This window comes from Elephantulus edwardii, unplaced genomic scaffold (assembly GCF_000299155.1).
Source record: "Elephantulus edwardii isolate Elephantulus edwardi_28Jun2011 unplaced genomic scaffold, EleEdw1.0 scaffold00002, whole genome shotgun sequence".
Classification (NCBI taxonomy): domain Eukaryota; kingdom Metazoa; phylum Chordata; class Mammalia; order Macroscelidea; family Macroscelididae; genus Elephantulus; species Elephantulus edwardii.
Window position 1 is genome coordinate 8,243,669 of NW_006399752.1, and position 16,861 is coordinate 8,260,529.

Here is a 16,861-nt window from a genome sequence, read left to right on the forward strand (position 1 = left end):
ACCCTTGTATTTAAAGTTGGACCTGAAGGATTATATTTTAATCCCTTATTACTGTATTTTGGAGGAACAGTCTTCTGAATTGTACAGCACTCTTCTGTCGATTTGCTGTGCTGAGGCAATCTGGGTTTGCTGTGACGCTGAACCTTGTGCCATTGAGTTCTCAAATGCCATAATGCTTGCCCATGGTGGACAGAGTTTGGTGGACCTCCCAGTTTTAAGACAGGTGTGAAAGTAGGAGAGGCATTCACTTCCTAAACCACATGCCTCTGGAAACTCCATGGACTTGGAGAAACGATAGTTATAGAAAGGCCTCAGGTCTTTTTTGTTCATAGAATTGCTATGAGTGGTGCGTGACTCGATGGCAATCAACAACAACAACATGGTTGAAATAATTCACCTATAATTAGTTTCTTTATGCTCCACAGTAAAATTGTGCAAATGAACCTCTAACATGGATTTGCAACTTTGGCTAAATATTAAAATCACCTGGAGAAACATTGGACAAAATAGCTTTGCCTTTCCTTTTAAAACAGGAATTTTTCAGAGTGCAGTTGGGTTATCTATAACTTTTAAGAAATCTAAATGTTATACCAGTGGTCTAGAAGGTTTGAAAGCAACTGGGATAAATGCTTTGGCTTGAAATACTTACTATATTGACAAATGATAATGTAAATAATACTTACCTTACACACATGTGTATACATATTCACACACACATATAAATATTCACACATGCATATATACATATACATACATACACATACACACACATATATATATGTATCTCTGTATATTTATATTCGGAAGCAGGAGTGGCATCCACTTCTGAAACAATATGTCTCCGGAAACTCTATTAACTTTAATAAATGTCAGTATTTTTAGTGGGGCTTCCGGCCTTTTGTTCATAAGGTTGCTATGAGTTGTTCTCAACTCAAAGGCAATCAAAAACAATAATATATATTTATATACAGTTGTTATGATGTGCCATTGAATTGACTACAGCTCATATAAACCCCAAGAACAACAAACCAGAGCCTTGCCCTATGCTGTGCCATCATCGTAATCTCTGATATATTTGAGCTCACTGGTAAAGGCGCTGTGTCAATCCTTCTTGTTGAAGGTCATCCTCTCTTTCTCTGACTTTCCATCTTTCCCAGCATGATATCTCTTTCCAAGAACTGGTCCTTCTTGATAACATTCCCCAAGTATGTGAGGAAACAGCTTCATTTTTCTTCCTTAGAATAACCATTGTGTTGGAAAAGCTCATCTTTACCATTCTCTTCCACCTAGGCTCCTGCCATAACACCCATACAGAGCAATTATTCTCTTTATTTTAACGATGAGGATACTAGCCCACAGAAATAACAAATTTCTTGTCCAATGCCATATAACTAGTAAACGCACAATCAGACTTTGAAAATGAGCTGACTGAATCAATAGCCAGACCTGTTCTGTCAAAACTCGGATCTGGGATCCTTGAGGCTTGGGCTAGGCCTTTTCCTGCACTACTCTTCCCCTGTGTTGGGGAGAACTAATGTATAGTGACCCCCCCTTCCCAGAGCCCACTCATGGAGGCACAGTACTCGGTGATTAATAATAAACTATTAGGAACAGGTGTGAAAAAAAATTTGGGTAATTAGTATACCAATGAAGGACTTTTACTTTTCAGAGAGTGGTATGAACTGGGGTGGAGGGGTGGGAGGAGTGGGCAAGGAAAAAAATGCAGCAATGAATGAATGGAAATTCAAAATTCTGTAATTGTTCATTAAAATTAATAAAAAAATTAAAAAAAGTTGGGTAATTATTTACCACATTGGATTTAATAGTAACTTAAAGGTTATTGATGGTTAAAACAGCTATAAGTTATTAATTAAATGCTTAAAAGTAAAAATAAGATAATTAGATGATGAATAATACTACTTTGAAAAACAGAGATGTTGTTTATGGACACAGAAAGCAATATTCTAGATTTTAAAATACTTTTATGTTATGTGTAAAATCTCAAAGATCATCTAATAATATAATGCCTCATAAATTAAGAGCTCCTCCATGTATATTCTTTGCTTTCTGAGAAGGTGTTACAGAAATCTGCTTATCAAAGACAGTCTGAACGCAGAACTTTTTTTTACTATTTCTAATAAAATTGCATCAAGCCTGTAGATGGCAGCAACTCTCTGTTGTTGGGCACTTGCTCTTCACAAACACTCTGGCTGGAGAGCGAGCGAAGGGGGAAATCAGAGGGAAGGCCACAGTCTTCGCGGCTCCTACAAATGTATGTGGAGGTACATTGTCCATTTGGCTTACTTAAAGCAATTTGCTGTAATTGGCTTTAAAGACTATTCTATGCCCTTTAATTTGAATAAGGATTCATATCTTTCTGGATTGGAAAGGGAAAATGGAACCAAGTACAGTGTATTCTCAACAAAAGGAGTATCAGCGAGCAATCTGTTATCATTTGTTGACAATGCATTTAGATGGTTATACACTTTTTGTAAATACACTGACCTGCATGATTTATGTGGAATTCTAAAAGCAATGATCCAGTAAATTTACTAACAGTTCCAGTAAATTTGTTTCATGGATCTCGCATCTGATGATTGCCTTCTGCTCTTGGCATTTTCTGCCTAATATACCATATAATATGGTTCAAATAGAGAGCTTTATTTTGTAAAATCATTCGCTAGAGAGGCTAGTGAAGCTTTTTACTGTGTGTTAGATAAATACAGTAAAAGTCACAGTAAGAAAAGCCACTGGTGGTAAAGGTTCTATTACTTTTGAAGGCTTTATTAAAGTTGTTATGGAAGAACAATTATCCATATACCTACTGCCCTTCAAATAAATTTACTCACACTTTGAAGATCCTTATTCTTATACAATAGTTATATTTATATTATAATTAAGATAACTTCTTGTGATTAATATCTCCCCTTAGATTGATTAATTTCGCATTGATGAGAAAGGATGGTTTTAGTAGAAATAGAGTGTTAACTCTCCAACTACAGAACACTTGGCACTTTCCTAGCACAGTGTGAGTTTAAAGAAACAGACAAAAACATTTTGTGCACCTGACTCACCACAGGTCACCCTCTAACTGCTAGTCAGATGGGTTTTGGTATAACTCTATTACCCAGCATGCTGTCTGAATTTTTTTTATTAGTGGACCAAAAGCCAAATAAATATTTTCAGAAGCAATACACATTAAAAGATAGCAACTTCCAGTAAATAATCACACTTACTAAGACCAAATAAAAGATGAGATCAAGCAAAAATACTTATTTATAGGAACTGATTTTTTTTAATATAATTGGTCCAAAGGGAGGATGAAAGCTAGTGAGCTCCAGGGATTTGGTCCATTGTTAGTTTTACCCTGTAATGGACACAGTGAACAGAGAATGATGCAAAATGTACGTAGTAGGAAGAAGGTCTTTATAATTCTGACATGTAAGGGCAAAACAAACATCCGCTTTGTCTTGATTAAGTTAAAGGAGTTTCTTTGTATGTTTGTCTTTGGTAATATGATTACCACCACAAAACCATTTTATAGTAAGATATTTTAATGAGTGACTTATAATCCATAATAGTCATCTAATCATTTTTTTTCAAAATTTGTTTGAGATAAAGGAAGACTATCAGACCACTCAGAGCCCTCAGTGGTTCAAATGCTCAAGTCATTAAGCTATTAAGCAAAACATGAAAGTTCAAGTCCACCCAAGGGTACTTCAAAAGAACGGTTTGTTGATAGATATCCAAAAATAAATTTTTTAAAACTCTCATCCATGCCACATGTCACCCCTGACTTGAGACAAACCACACACTTACACACACACACACACACACACACACACACACACACACACACACAGTATAAGTTTGTAAGTTGCTGATCTCTTTCCACCCCAAAGACAAAAGAAGATATTAAACTGCAGGAGATAAAGGTCAGGAAGGTGAAAAGAAAGCCCACTGACTGGGAACAAATATTTGGCAATACATTCTTAGACAGGGATCTCATAACAAAAGTTTACGGAATACTCTTGAGCCTCCAGGAGAAAAAAGCCTGATAACCCCATTACAAAATGGGAAAAGACATGCAAAGACTTTTCATAGAGTAAGACATTCAGGTAGCTAGCAGACATATGAAGAAATGCTTCAAATCACTGACAATAAGAGAGATGCAAATCAAAACCACAATGAGATAGCAGTGGCAAAGTTTAACAGGACAGCAATTAATAAATGTTGAAGAGGATGTGGCGAGATAGGTACTTTTAGACATTGTTGGTGGGATTGTATAATGGTACAACCATTTTGTAAGGCAGTTTGGAACTTTCTCAAAAAGCTGAACATAGAAAGTCCATATGACCCAACTATTCCACTGCTTGACATATACCCCAAGAAAATGAGAACTAAGGTACAAAGAGAAACCAATGTTCATAACAGCGTTATCTACCATTGCAAGAACATGGAAACAGCCCAAATATCCAACCACAATAGAATGGATTGAGGAATTATGGTACATACACACAATGGAATACTATGCAACACACAGGAGCAATGATTTTGTAAATCACTACCTAACTTGGGAGGGACTAGAGAGCATTATGCTAATTGAATGAACTCAGTCCCATAAGGACAAATACTGCATAAGACCATTATTGTGGAATGTGTATGAAGATCTAAGGGGCACAGGGGAGGGTAGGAGCAGAGGAATGAACATGGAGAGGGGGGTTATTCAGAGGGTCACACAATTTGATGGGTGGAGGGAGGGGTGGGTAAAGGAAATGGGAAAGATCCAGTGTAAAAAAAACATGTATATGAACTTTGTAAATAAACCAGTATAAAATTTAAAAAACTCCAAAACCCAAAAACCCTACAAAGACCCCTATGAAGCATATTTCTGTTCTTCCACACATGTGGTCACCATGAGACAGAATATACTCAACAGTAACTGGATTTCTTTACCAGGATAATTAGTTTCTATCACTTATAAAATTGTCTAAAGAGCCAGAGAAGAGGATCCTTTCTTTATTCTTTCCAGCAGCAAACTCACTAACAGAGTGGAAAACCATGCATATTGGTAAGACAAAGGAATTCAAGAAAATTTTCTACAGGGCAATTCCTAGTCATAGGCGATTACTCCAATTTAAATTGATACCACAAATTTTAATTTCTTTTTATTGAGTAAGTATGTATTAAGCTATGCAATCAATCCAAGGGCATGTGGTTAGACTTCTACCAGCTGCTCCATGAGAAAAAGATGGGAAATATCCTCCAGTAAGATTTACAGCGCCTGACAATCCACCAGAGGTCCAGCTATGAGTCGTTTCTGACTTGTTGGCGCGTAACCACAAGAACAAATTAATAAAAACAATGTATGAGTGGATGCTTTTGAGCTGTGGTGCTGGAGAAGGGTACTGAATGTACCATGGACTGCCAGGAAAACAAACAGATCCATCTTGGAGAGGATTAAACCAAGCTGCTCCTTGGAGGCAAGGATTCTGGGGCTTCGTCTGACATACTTTGGACATGTTGCCAGGAGGGACGGGTCCTTGGAGAGGGACATCATGCTTGGGAGGGTGGAGGGACAGCGCAGGAGGGGAAGACCCTCTATGAGATGGATTGATTCGGTGACTGGGGTAATCGGGATGGGTGTGTCGGAGGCGGTGCGGTTGGCCCAGGATAGAGCAGGGTTTAGAGCTGTTGTGCATAGGGTCGCTATGAGTCGGAAACGACTCGATGGCACATAACAACAACAACGAGTGGAAACAACACATGAGATCTCTGGAGGAGATTGTTAAGTAACTAAATTGAGTCTTCCTACCGAGAGCATATCTCCAAGTCCCTTTTTGTTTCTTGTAGTAATGTTTCATAATTTTCCAAATAAGACTTGTTTAATAGTTAGTTTTTGATCTTTTGCCTAAAATAAAATAATACATGACATATATATAGTTCCCCTTTTATACAGCAAGGATACTGGACAACTCAAAGAAGAAATTATGGAGAAATGAGAAAAAAAATGTTGGCTTATTCTCTGCTAGTTCATTGTAAATCTTCCAAACATGTGAAGTCACCGCTAAACCCATATTCACTGCTCCATCTCGTCATTTCTGACTTGTAGTTACCCTATGTTGTTGTTGTGTATTGTCAAGTTGGAACTGCCCCATAGCTGACCCTCCTCCAGCTGTTTCCAGAGGCAGTTAGTCACTCGGGCAGAGATTGCCCATTCTTCTCCCATGGTGTGGATTCAAACTGTATACCTTTGCTTTGAGCTCCCTAGTAGGAAAGAGTAAAATCGTCCATAGGGTTTCCAAGGCCATGCATTTTTATGAAAGAACACTGTCACATCTTTATTCCATGAAGTGACTTATGGGTTCAAAGTTCTGACCTTTTAGTCAGCAGATATGCACTTGGTGGTTGTAACAAGGTTTCCTGGTTCAGCTGAACGCTCATATTTTATCTTGTCCATACAAGGTTATTTAACTGCATCTTAAATAAATTTGTTACTTTTAAGGTTACTTTTTGAGATGATCTACAAAAACAGAATTATATGAGTAGATTATGTTTTCTTGAAAATGAACAGGCTGAAAATGGAGAGATAATGTCCCAGCAAATAGTATGTTGTGTTTGGATAAACATAAATCTGTCGAAAAGTAAGTCAGGAAAATATGTGATATAATTTGAGGTATAATTTTTGTCCAGCTCTTTTGAAAGCGAGATCAAACTTATTATAAACAATGAATTCTGTATCACAGAGGCTGAGAGAGGGAAAAAAAACCCAAAAAACCGCCAACAAACATGCCTCACCAGAAAACCCCACAAGCACACTTTCTTGATTTACTTAAGAATACTTACGGTTTTAAAAATACAAAGAATTTGTTAGTAGTGAAGTTTTTGTGTGAGTGTACCGTCAAATCAGATCTGACTGGTACAGTGGGAGATTGTTCCTCCTTTTCCCAGCAGAGCATCTGGTGGATTCAAACCGTGTGCCTCTGGGATTGTAGTTGCAGCTCCTTGCCACTAGGCCACCAGAGCTCCCCTGTTAGCAGTGAAATTTAAATAGACTTCGGTTTGTGTGGGTTAGTAGCTCCATTGATTAGCTTCTTCTTTAATTCTGTTTCTTTCTTTTTTTGCTCCAGATAGGCAGAAGCCAATTTTAGATCAGAAAAGGACTTTAAAAGTACACCATTCTTTTAAAATATCTAAAAATATGTCAAACTTGACTCTAATAATTTTCATTATTTTGCAGAAGTTATTCTACTATTAAGAGTTTTCTTAATTTTATTTTTGCTTAGTTCTCAAAATCACTTCTGTGAAGAACTCTTCAAATAAATCACTTGTAATCCAGTTGATATATAACATTTACCAACGGCTACTCAAAAAGTCACATATGAGAGATTTTTATGTATATGCACAATGATAGTTCTGTGTTCCTTGATGTCTTAATGTGTTGTTGAATCAGAACCACCTCAGAGCTGATCCTCTGGTGGGTTTTCAGAGGCAGATTTTCCTCAGATAGGAGGAAATTGCCCAGCTTTCTTTCACAAGTATGTGGTGGATTCAGACTGCCTTTCTTTTGGGTTGGCAGTGCAACTCCTTACCTCTAAGCCACCAGAGCTCCCTGTGTTTCTTGATAGTTAGGACATAACGTTCTCTATTTAAACATAGTGCTGCATGAACTAGGAGTATTTGTTATAATGGAGAAAATAATCAAAGAAAGATTTACTAAGTTGTTGAGCGCATAAAGCTTTTTTTATTACTATTATTATGCAGAGAATAGTGACCATCTGTTCTCTATCTCCACTGAAGCCAGAACATGAGGAAATAAACTTATACTGCAGTGTGAGGTAGTTAGGTTAGAATAATTGAGGAATTTCCTGACAGGGTTGTTAAACATTGAGATGAATCAGGAAGAGAGATTGTGCAATCTTCTCAGATTCTTTTCCCCCCTTCCTTTATAAACAGAATGAAATATCTAGATGTGTGCTAGTTTGGCTCAAAACCTGAGGTAGTAGACTTTTCAATAGTTAGTTGTCCCTAGCCATGATTTCGAAGCAGGAGTGGCATCCACTTCCTAAACCACATGCCTCTGGAAACTCTGTGAACTTGGAGAAACAAGCCTTTTGTTCATTCATAGGGTCTCTATGAGTGGTACTTGACTTGATGGCAATCAACAACAACAATAACAACCCACGATTTGATAAATATGTTTCTTTAAAGTGTTAATGCCAGAGACAGGGTCATGAAAAATTAATAAAAAATTAGCAGGATCTGTTGCCTTTTACTCTCTCATTGCCACCAAGACAGAACTCATAGCTCATCCTCCATTTTTTGGTCCAAGGCTTCACATGGCAGTGGAACCAGGGGGCGGAAATTGCTCACTTTTTCCCTGAGGAGCCACTGGTAGATTTGAACTTCCAGGGAGGTGTTACCTCAGTAGAATACTGTAACGGAATAATTTTACAAACATTTTCTCATTTGAATATAATAATGATAAGGTATTTCAGTCTACTGGTAGATTAATGTGTCCAGTTTCTCTGTTGATGGCTGCTACACATGCACAATTCATTGCTGGAAACAATTTCTACTCTTTTTTTTAAAAAAATAATGTTACTACAAAATTTGAAGTGTAAATTGCTCCTAAACCAACCATGATTTTTCAATTTCCAGAGACTAGAAATAAATCATGAGAGAAAACATAGGTAAAACCAAATATATTGATAATAGCAGAGAAAACCTGGCGATCAGTTTCATGGGGTTGTTATTAAGAAACTCATTCTTTCTAATGTTCTACTTTGTCTCTGATTATGACATGATTAGGGTGCTCTTGGATATAGAGTATGCCTTAATTAATTCTTTGGGCTGGAGATTATTGTGTTTTCTGTCCAAAGTCAGAATTCACTTCAGTAAAAGAAGGAATCCAATTAGTTGGTGTAAACAAAAAGAAAGCTGTAGGTTATAGTGGCTCCAGACCTCTGAGGCCTAAACACCAACACCTACCTCACTGTTATGTCTTAATTTTCTGGGGGTGAAAAAAAATCGTCACTTTAGATTTTTCATAGCAGCCAAGTCTTAGATCTTCCTTGGATTTACCAGTCCTGTGCTATGAGGTTTATTTTTGTGTTTAGTCATTGTACTGTTTTGATTGCAAACTTGAGCAATAAGGATGAGCTTTTATTTCACAACTTTGTACGTGCTCCCAGAGACTTCACTGATGGGAGATGTGGTAAGTCTCACTCAGAGAAATAATAATGCTGAAAATATGTAAGTTGGCAGAGAGTTTGTTAGAGTCCTCTGAGTTGATGAATGGTAAGAACAATTTTCTCGTTTGATGTTGTTTTGCTGGCAGGTGCCATGGAGTTATTTCCAACTCACAGCAACTCTAGGCACATGTTTGAACTCACTGTTGAAGCCACAATCTCAATCTATCTTATTAAAAGTATCCCTCTTTTTACTCTGACTCTCTACCAAGCATGGTGTCCTTCTCCAGGGACTGGTCTCTGCCCAAAACATGTAAAGCCTTGCCACCCTTGTTCATAAGCAGCATTCTGTCTGCACTTCTTCCAAGATAGATTTATCCACACTTCTGGCGCTCCATAGGAGCGTTCATGCCTTCATTGTCCAGCTTTTGTATACACAGGAGGCAATTGAAAGCACCCTGGGTTGAGAAAAGCAGCTTCCCAAGAAGCACTAAGAGCAGCTTTGTCCTCCAAGTTACATCACTGCTTTCTTTAAAGATATTTTTTGGAACAGATGTGCCCAAATGTAGTGCAATTTTTGCTTTGTGTTTAGCTGCTTCCACAGACATTGACTATAAGTTGAAGCAAAAGGAAATCCTTGACAGTTTCAATCTTTTCTTTATCATGAATTTACTCGTTGGTCCAATTGTGAAGATTGTTTTCTCTCTGTTAAAGAAAACATAGCAAATGTCATAATCTTCAATATTCATATCTATTTCAAGTCCTTTCCAATTCCATCAAGCAAGACTGATAGGTTATTTATGTATTGCTGGTTGTTACCAAATCTTCCTCAAAAGATGGTATTGTGTCTACAAGTCTCTAGCTTCTTGGATTATTTGCTCAGTTTACAAACTGAGTAACTACAGTGAAAGTATCTTACCTTGACATACATCTTTCCTTATTCTAAACCATGTTGTACCCTCTTGTTCAGTTCAAACATCTGCTTCTTGGTTAGAATGAGCTCAGTTAAGTGTTCTACACTTGGCAATGTTATCCACATTTTGTTATGACCCACACAGTCAAACACCTTTTCACAATCAATAAAACTCAGGTAAACATTCTTCTAGTATTTCCTTTCAGCCAAGGTCCACCTGACATAAGCTTTGATATTCTTTGTTCTACATTCTTTTCTGAATCTAATTTGAATTTCTGGCAGTTTCTAACTATGATAATTTTTTGATTATATATTTTCCTCCAAATTAATGAAATAAAAGAACATTTTTCATTTTTGACAAGGTTTCCAATAAACTAATTTTATTGTCCTGATTCTGCTATTGATGGTTCCACATATTCTAGTCCAAGTGTCATAAATATTAGAAGTCCCCAAGAGTGGGAGCAGTGAACTAAAAATTCAGAACTCCGTGTTCTAATACATTTAAGCCACCAAGAGTAAATTCACAGATGGCTTAAAATTGAAACAGATTTTCTTTTGTGGTTTTGCAGTTGTTTCAAGCCACTTTTAAAAACAAGACTAGCCATTGAGCTATCTGTGAGGCTTTTCCATGGTTTCAGTAACTTACTGAATATAATTAAACATCTTTAAAACCTGAATGAGTAATTTATCATCTTTCCTTCCTTCCCTCCATTCTTCTGTCCCTTCATCCTCCCCCCCCTTTCTTCTCTCCCTCCCTCCCTCCCTCCCTCTCTTTCTTCCTTTTTCATTTTATTGGTGTTTTGTATTTCCCAAGTACAAGTGATTTAAAAAGCCACTTGGCTTCCAAGAGGGCATTATAATATAGTGGACATGACTGCAGACTGTCTTCATTTTGTGACCTGATGGAATCATCTCTTATTTTCATATGGTGCTGATTTTTCTTAGCATGGTATTTTGAACCTGATTCTGTTGATAAGTGAGGCACTACTTTCATACAATCCACCCTTCCCTACATTCTATGTCTTCTTGTCACTTAGATGAGACAAAATGTGGCTTTGTGATAACTCTCATCCATTCTTTTTGCTATTTAGCTAGGGTCTTGGGTGCAGCAAATGTCTTTCTCTCTGAAAATAATCCTTTCATTGCATATATTCTTTGTAGAGGCCTGCTGTGATCTATATGGAAAAGTCACCATTTGATCATCAAGTTTTCTAATTGTTTATTGTTAACTTATCTTTGTATGATCATTCTCTTTCCTTTTTCTTGTCCTTTTTTTTACTTTTTATTATATATGAAAGGGTTAAAAATTAATCATAGTAGCACAAAATCTGAGACTGTGCATTCTTGATACTTATTTTAATATTATTTAGTAGTAAATTAAGATTAATAGCTATTTCACTTGGCCACAGCAATACCAAAGTAATTTGCTGGTCATGATGTCCCCAGGTTCACGTAAATTCTGAATGTTACTTTACTGCCAAGTCCTCTGGGTGGATGAAAAGTCATTACATTAGAAAGCATTCAGTTGAAGTTGCTGCTGGAAGCAATCATCTTATTTCATTTTCCTCAGAGTAAACACTTGCTGTTAATTTTGCTTTTGTATTGAGAGTCAGCATTCAAAAATGTGGAACATTCAAGCAGCAGAGAAAAATAAAATAAAAATGTGTGTACTGAATATCATTTTAGAAGGTCATCTTTTAGGCATTCAGATGTTAATTCTCCAATATACTTAAAATATTATTAGAACTTTTTTAGACTGGAGAAATTAATAAATTTTGGTAAAAAATGATAAGATTATTTTCCTTGTAGCTGAACAAAGGACTGGTTTATACCTAAACATTCAGGTGTAAAGTTCATTCCTTTGCCTTACATATTTTGGGTATGTTATTAGGCCAGTTTAATGCTTGGAAGACAGCATGCTTGGAAAGATAGAGGGTCAGAAAAAGAAAGGAATACCCTCAACCAGACAGATTGACCCAGTGACTGTAAAAATGGGCCGCAACAAATCAGAGTTGATGGGGATGGCACAGGATAGGGCAGAATTCAAGTCTGTCGTTCTTAGGGTTGCTTTGAGTCATAGTCCACTCAGGGGCATCTAAAAACCACCACCACCACCACCACCACCACCACCACAGCCAGTTATACAGAAGAGCTCTGGTGGCTTAGTGGTAAGGAGTTGTGCTTCCAACTCAAAGACAAGCAGTTGGAATCCTATAAAACCTGCCCTGGGGGAGAAAGATGGACAATCTCCTCTTGTGCAATTCATCACATCTGAAAACCCACTGGAGGGTCAGTTAGGAGTTAGTTTTGATGTGATGGCACAAAATTACAGTTAAAGAAAGAAAGGTGAAGTGTCCTACTTCATAAAGAGTTGCACTGCCAACACAAAGACAGTTCCACTCTGGCAGCTTGAATCCACGAATGGCTCCTGAGAAGAAAGAGGGGCAATGTCCTTTCCATTGGATTACAACCTCTAAAATTCCTCAGAGTTGGTCTCACTTAGCAGCAATGAGTTTGCACTTGACTTTGGGCTTGTGACATTTGTTGTTGTTACTGGGTTTTACTTTTTTTTTTTAAATTAAAAATAGGTTTATTGTTTCTATTTCTGAGCTTCTTTTGATAATTGTTAATGGAAAAGAATTGGCGGATACAGAAGAATTTAAAGAAACAGTATATGACCAAGTGGCAACGGTGATGAAGGAAGACGTTCAGGTGACTCTGCAGGACTTGACCAAAAAATAAAGCCCCGGAAATTGATAGAATACAAATTGACATATTCCAACAAACAAATGCTTCCCTGGACCTACACACCAGGTTGTGCCAAGAAACCTGGAAGAAATCAAACAAGTTTCAGTGCAAAAGTTTATTTTCAGGGACCTCTCCAGAGTGCTAAAATGCAACAATGTCAGTTTAGAGACTAAGGCGCACGTGATCCAGGCCATGGTCCTGAAATTATTTACTGTGCATGAGAGAGTTGGACAGTGACTAAAGATGACAGAAGAAGAATTGATGCCTTTGAGTTGTGTTGCTGGAGAATTATATTGAACATACCATGGCCTGACAAGAGAACAGGCCTGTCTTGGAGAGAGTGAAACCAGGTTTTCCCTTGGGGCAAGGATTTGAAGTTTCATCTCAAATTCTTTGGGCATGTTGCCAGGAGGGACCAGTTCTTAGAGAAGGAAATCAGGCTTAAAAGTGTGGAGGGTCAGCGAAGGAGAGGAAGAGTCTAGAGGAGATAGATTGACATAGTAACTGTGACAATGGGAGCAGGTATGCAGAGGAAGTAATATTGGCTCAAGATCAGTCAGGATTCAGAGTAATCGTTGTGTTCATAGGTTCGTTGTGAGTCATAGTCCACTTGGCAGCACATAACAACAATAACACACTTTAAATAAAGGGAAGACCAAGTGAGTATTGACAATGATTATAGCAGAAAGCAAGTATAAGAAATGACTATATCTTCAGGCCACATTATTTACCTGCAGGACACCCTTGATAAACTAACCGATGAAATAGTCCTTTTATTATTTTGAAGCTTCTCATCTATAGTGAAAATATAATTGAGTTTATAAGTTATTAATGACATGTTGTTGTTATGTGCCGTTGAGTCGCTTGTAACCCATAGCGACCCTTTGTACAACAGCCCCAAACTCTGCTCTGTCCTGTGCCAATCGCACTGTCTCTGACACACCCATCCCTATTACCCCAGTCACTGAATCAATCCACCTCATAGAGGGCCTTTCCCTCCTGCGCTGTCCCTCCATCCTACCAAGCATGATGTCCCTCTCCAAGGACCAGCCTCTCCTTACAACATGTCCAAAGTATGTTAGATGGAGCCTCAGAATCCTTGCCTCCAGGGAGCCACCTGGTTTAACCCTTTGTAGGATGAATCTGTTTGTTTTCCTAGCAGTCCATGGTACCCTCAATACTCTTCTCCAGCACCACAGCTCAAAGGCATCAATTCTCCTTCTAGAGACACCATTGCTCTTCAGTACTTTGGAGAGGTCCCTAACAGCAGACTTCCCCATGGCAATACATCTTTTAATTTCCTGGCTAGTGATGCCAAGAGTGTTGACTGTGGAGCCAAACAAACTAAAGCTGTGAACAATCTCAGTCTCTTCACTATCCATCCTGGTGCTGTCAACTGGTCCAGTTGTGACATAGAAAAGGATAATTATTATTGTTGTGTACATTAGAGTCAGAACGAGCCTGTAGCAGACCCTCTGTTGGGTTTTCAGAGGCAGTTAATCATGTAGGAGGAGATTGCCCATCCTTCTCCTGTGGAGAACCTGGTGGCTTTGAACTGTGTGCCTTTGGGTTTGCAACACAGCTTCTTGCCATTAATATTTATATACCTTAAGCAGCCCTGTCCACATTGTTCTTGTTATCATTATATCTCACATTTAGAAAATGCTACTGCTTTTAATATGTTAGGTAGTTGTCTAAGCATAATACACACATTATTTAATGGATCCCTCACAATAACCCTACTGTAGGTGAGATTACCCCATCTCTATTTTCTAGCTAAGGAAACCGAGACTCCAATATTTTAGGCAGCTTGCCCATGATTATACAATTAGTAAATAGTGATGGTGAGATTACAATGTAGAGCTGTCTGACTCCATAGCTTTTTCCATTCTGTTCTGTTGGAGTCTGACAGGTCCTGGATATTTTTGTCTCATTGTCTTTTAGAAACTTTTAGACTAATTATGTAACGGCTTCTATCTGAGGGATCAGGATCAGTCACTTCAGTTCCTCAACCAATATAGAACTCGCTGGCATAACAATACATAACAATGTACATAAGTGCTAACTTCAGGAATATTCATACAGATAAAAGGCAGAAACTAAGTGGCCATCAACAGGTGAGTGGATAAACAAATTATGATACATATGTGCAATGGTCTATTGTTCACCCATAAAGAGTAACAAAATGCTGTTTCATGAATGACACTTGAAAATAATATGCTAAGTGAAGAAAGTAAAACACAAACAATATTATACGATATATTTTTGTATGAAATATATAGAGTAAATGTAAAGAGACAAAAATTTATTAGTGATTACCAGGGGCTAGGAAGAGGCAAAAATTAGTTGCTAAAGAGCTGGTTAATATCTGTTTGGGGTACTGAAAGGCCTTTGGTAGAAGATAGTAGTAATGATTGTACAATATTGTAAATAGAATTAATGTTGTTGATTTGTATACTTAAAAACAGTTAAAATATTTCAGTGTTTGTTAGGTTTATTTTATCAAGATAATGTTAAAAAGAAAATAATAAATAGCCTTGTATCTACAAAATTATCACCTGGGAAAGCCAAACTATAGATAAGATATTTTACCCCAGTTACTGTGTCACTCCATCTCATCCTCTCTTGCATTGTCCTTCCACTCTTTCGAGCATTGTGTCCTTGTCCAAGAACTGGTCTCCTCTGGCAACTTGCCCAAAATACGTGAGATAGAGCTTCAAAATCTTTGCCCCCAAGGAGAAGCTTGGTTTCACCCTCTCTAAGACAGACCTGTTTCTTCTCTTGGCAGTCCATGGTATGTACAACACGAAGGCAACAATATTTCTTCTGACATCTTTAGTTATTGTTCAGCTCTCCGATGTCCTGGATCAGGTTCTTCTTAGTGTCTAAACTAATATCATTGCTCCTAAGTACTCTGGAGAGGTCTCTGACAGATTTTCCCAGTACAATTCATCTTTTTTCACTTCCTGACTGCTGGTTTCCATGAGTGTTGGTTGTGGAACCAAGCATGATGCTGTTAATGATCTCAGTCAAGAGACATTTATCATTGGTGTTGCCAATTGGCCTAGTGGTATCTTTATCTACTTGATGTTGATATTCAATCCATATTGAAGACTACAGTCCTTGACTTTATGTAGATAGTGCTTCAAGTACTCCTGAGTTTCAGCAAATAAGGTCTTGACATCTGAATAACAGAAGTTGTTAACGAGGCTTCCTCTAATCCTGATGCCACATTCCTCCTCATAAAGTCCAGTGTCTTTCTCCTGTTGCACATATAAATGGAAAAGATATGGAGACAGGACACATCCCTGACATTTTCCTTCCCTTATTTTGAACCATGTAATGTTTTCTTGGTCTATTCTAAGGACTGCTTCCTGGTCCAACTATAGGTTTACCATCAGCACAATCAAGTGTTCTGGGATCCCCATTCTTCTCAAGGCTAACCACAATTTGTTGTAATCCACACAGTCACATGCCTTTGCATCATTAATGAAACACAGAAGAGCATTCCTATGGTACTCTGTGCTTTCTGCTAAGATCCATATTGGCGATAATGTCTCTATTGCCACGACCTCTTCTAAACCCAGCTTGTATTTCCGGTAGTTTTCTGTTAATGTACTGTTCCAAGTTATTTTTGGATAAGCTTCAGCAGGATTTTATTAGCATGTGATATTAGTGATATTGTTTTATAATTTCCACACACTGTTGGGTCACCTTTTCCTGGAATGGAAATAAAGATGAACTCTTCCAGTCAGTTGGCCAGGTAGTTTACCTCCAGATTTCTTGGCACTATCTTGTGAACACCTACAGGGCAGCATCTGTTTGTTGAAATATGTCAATTGATATTCTATTAATTCCTGGAGCCTTAGTGTGATTATGTGCCATTGAGGAGCCTCTGACTCATAGTGATCCTATGTACAATAGCTCTCTATTCTGCTCTATACTGAGCCAATTTCACTCTCTCTGACACACCTACCCTCATAACCCCAGTGACTGTGTCAATCCATTT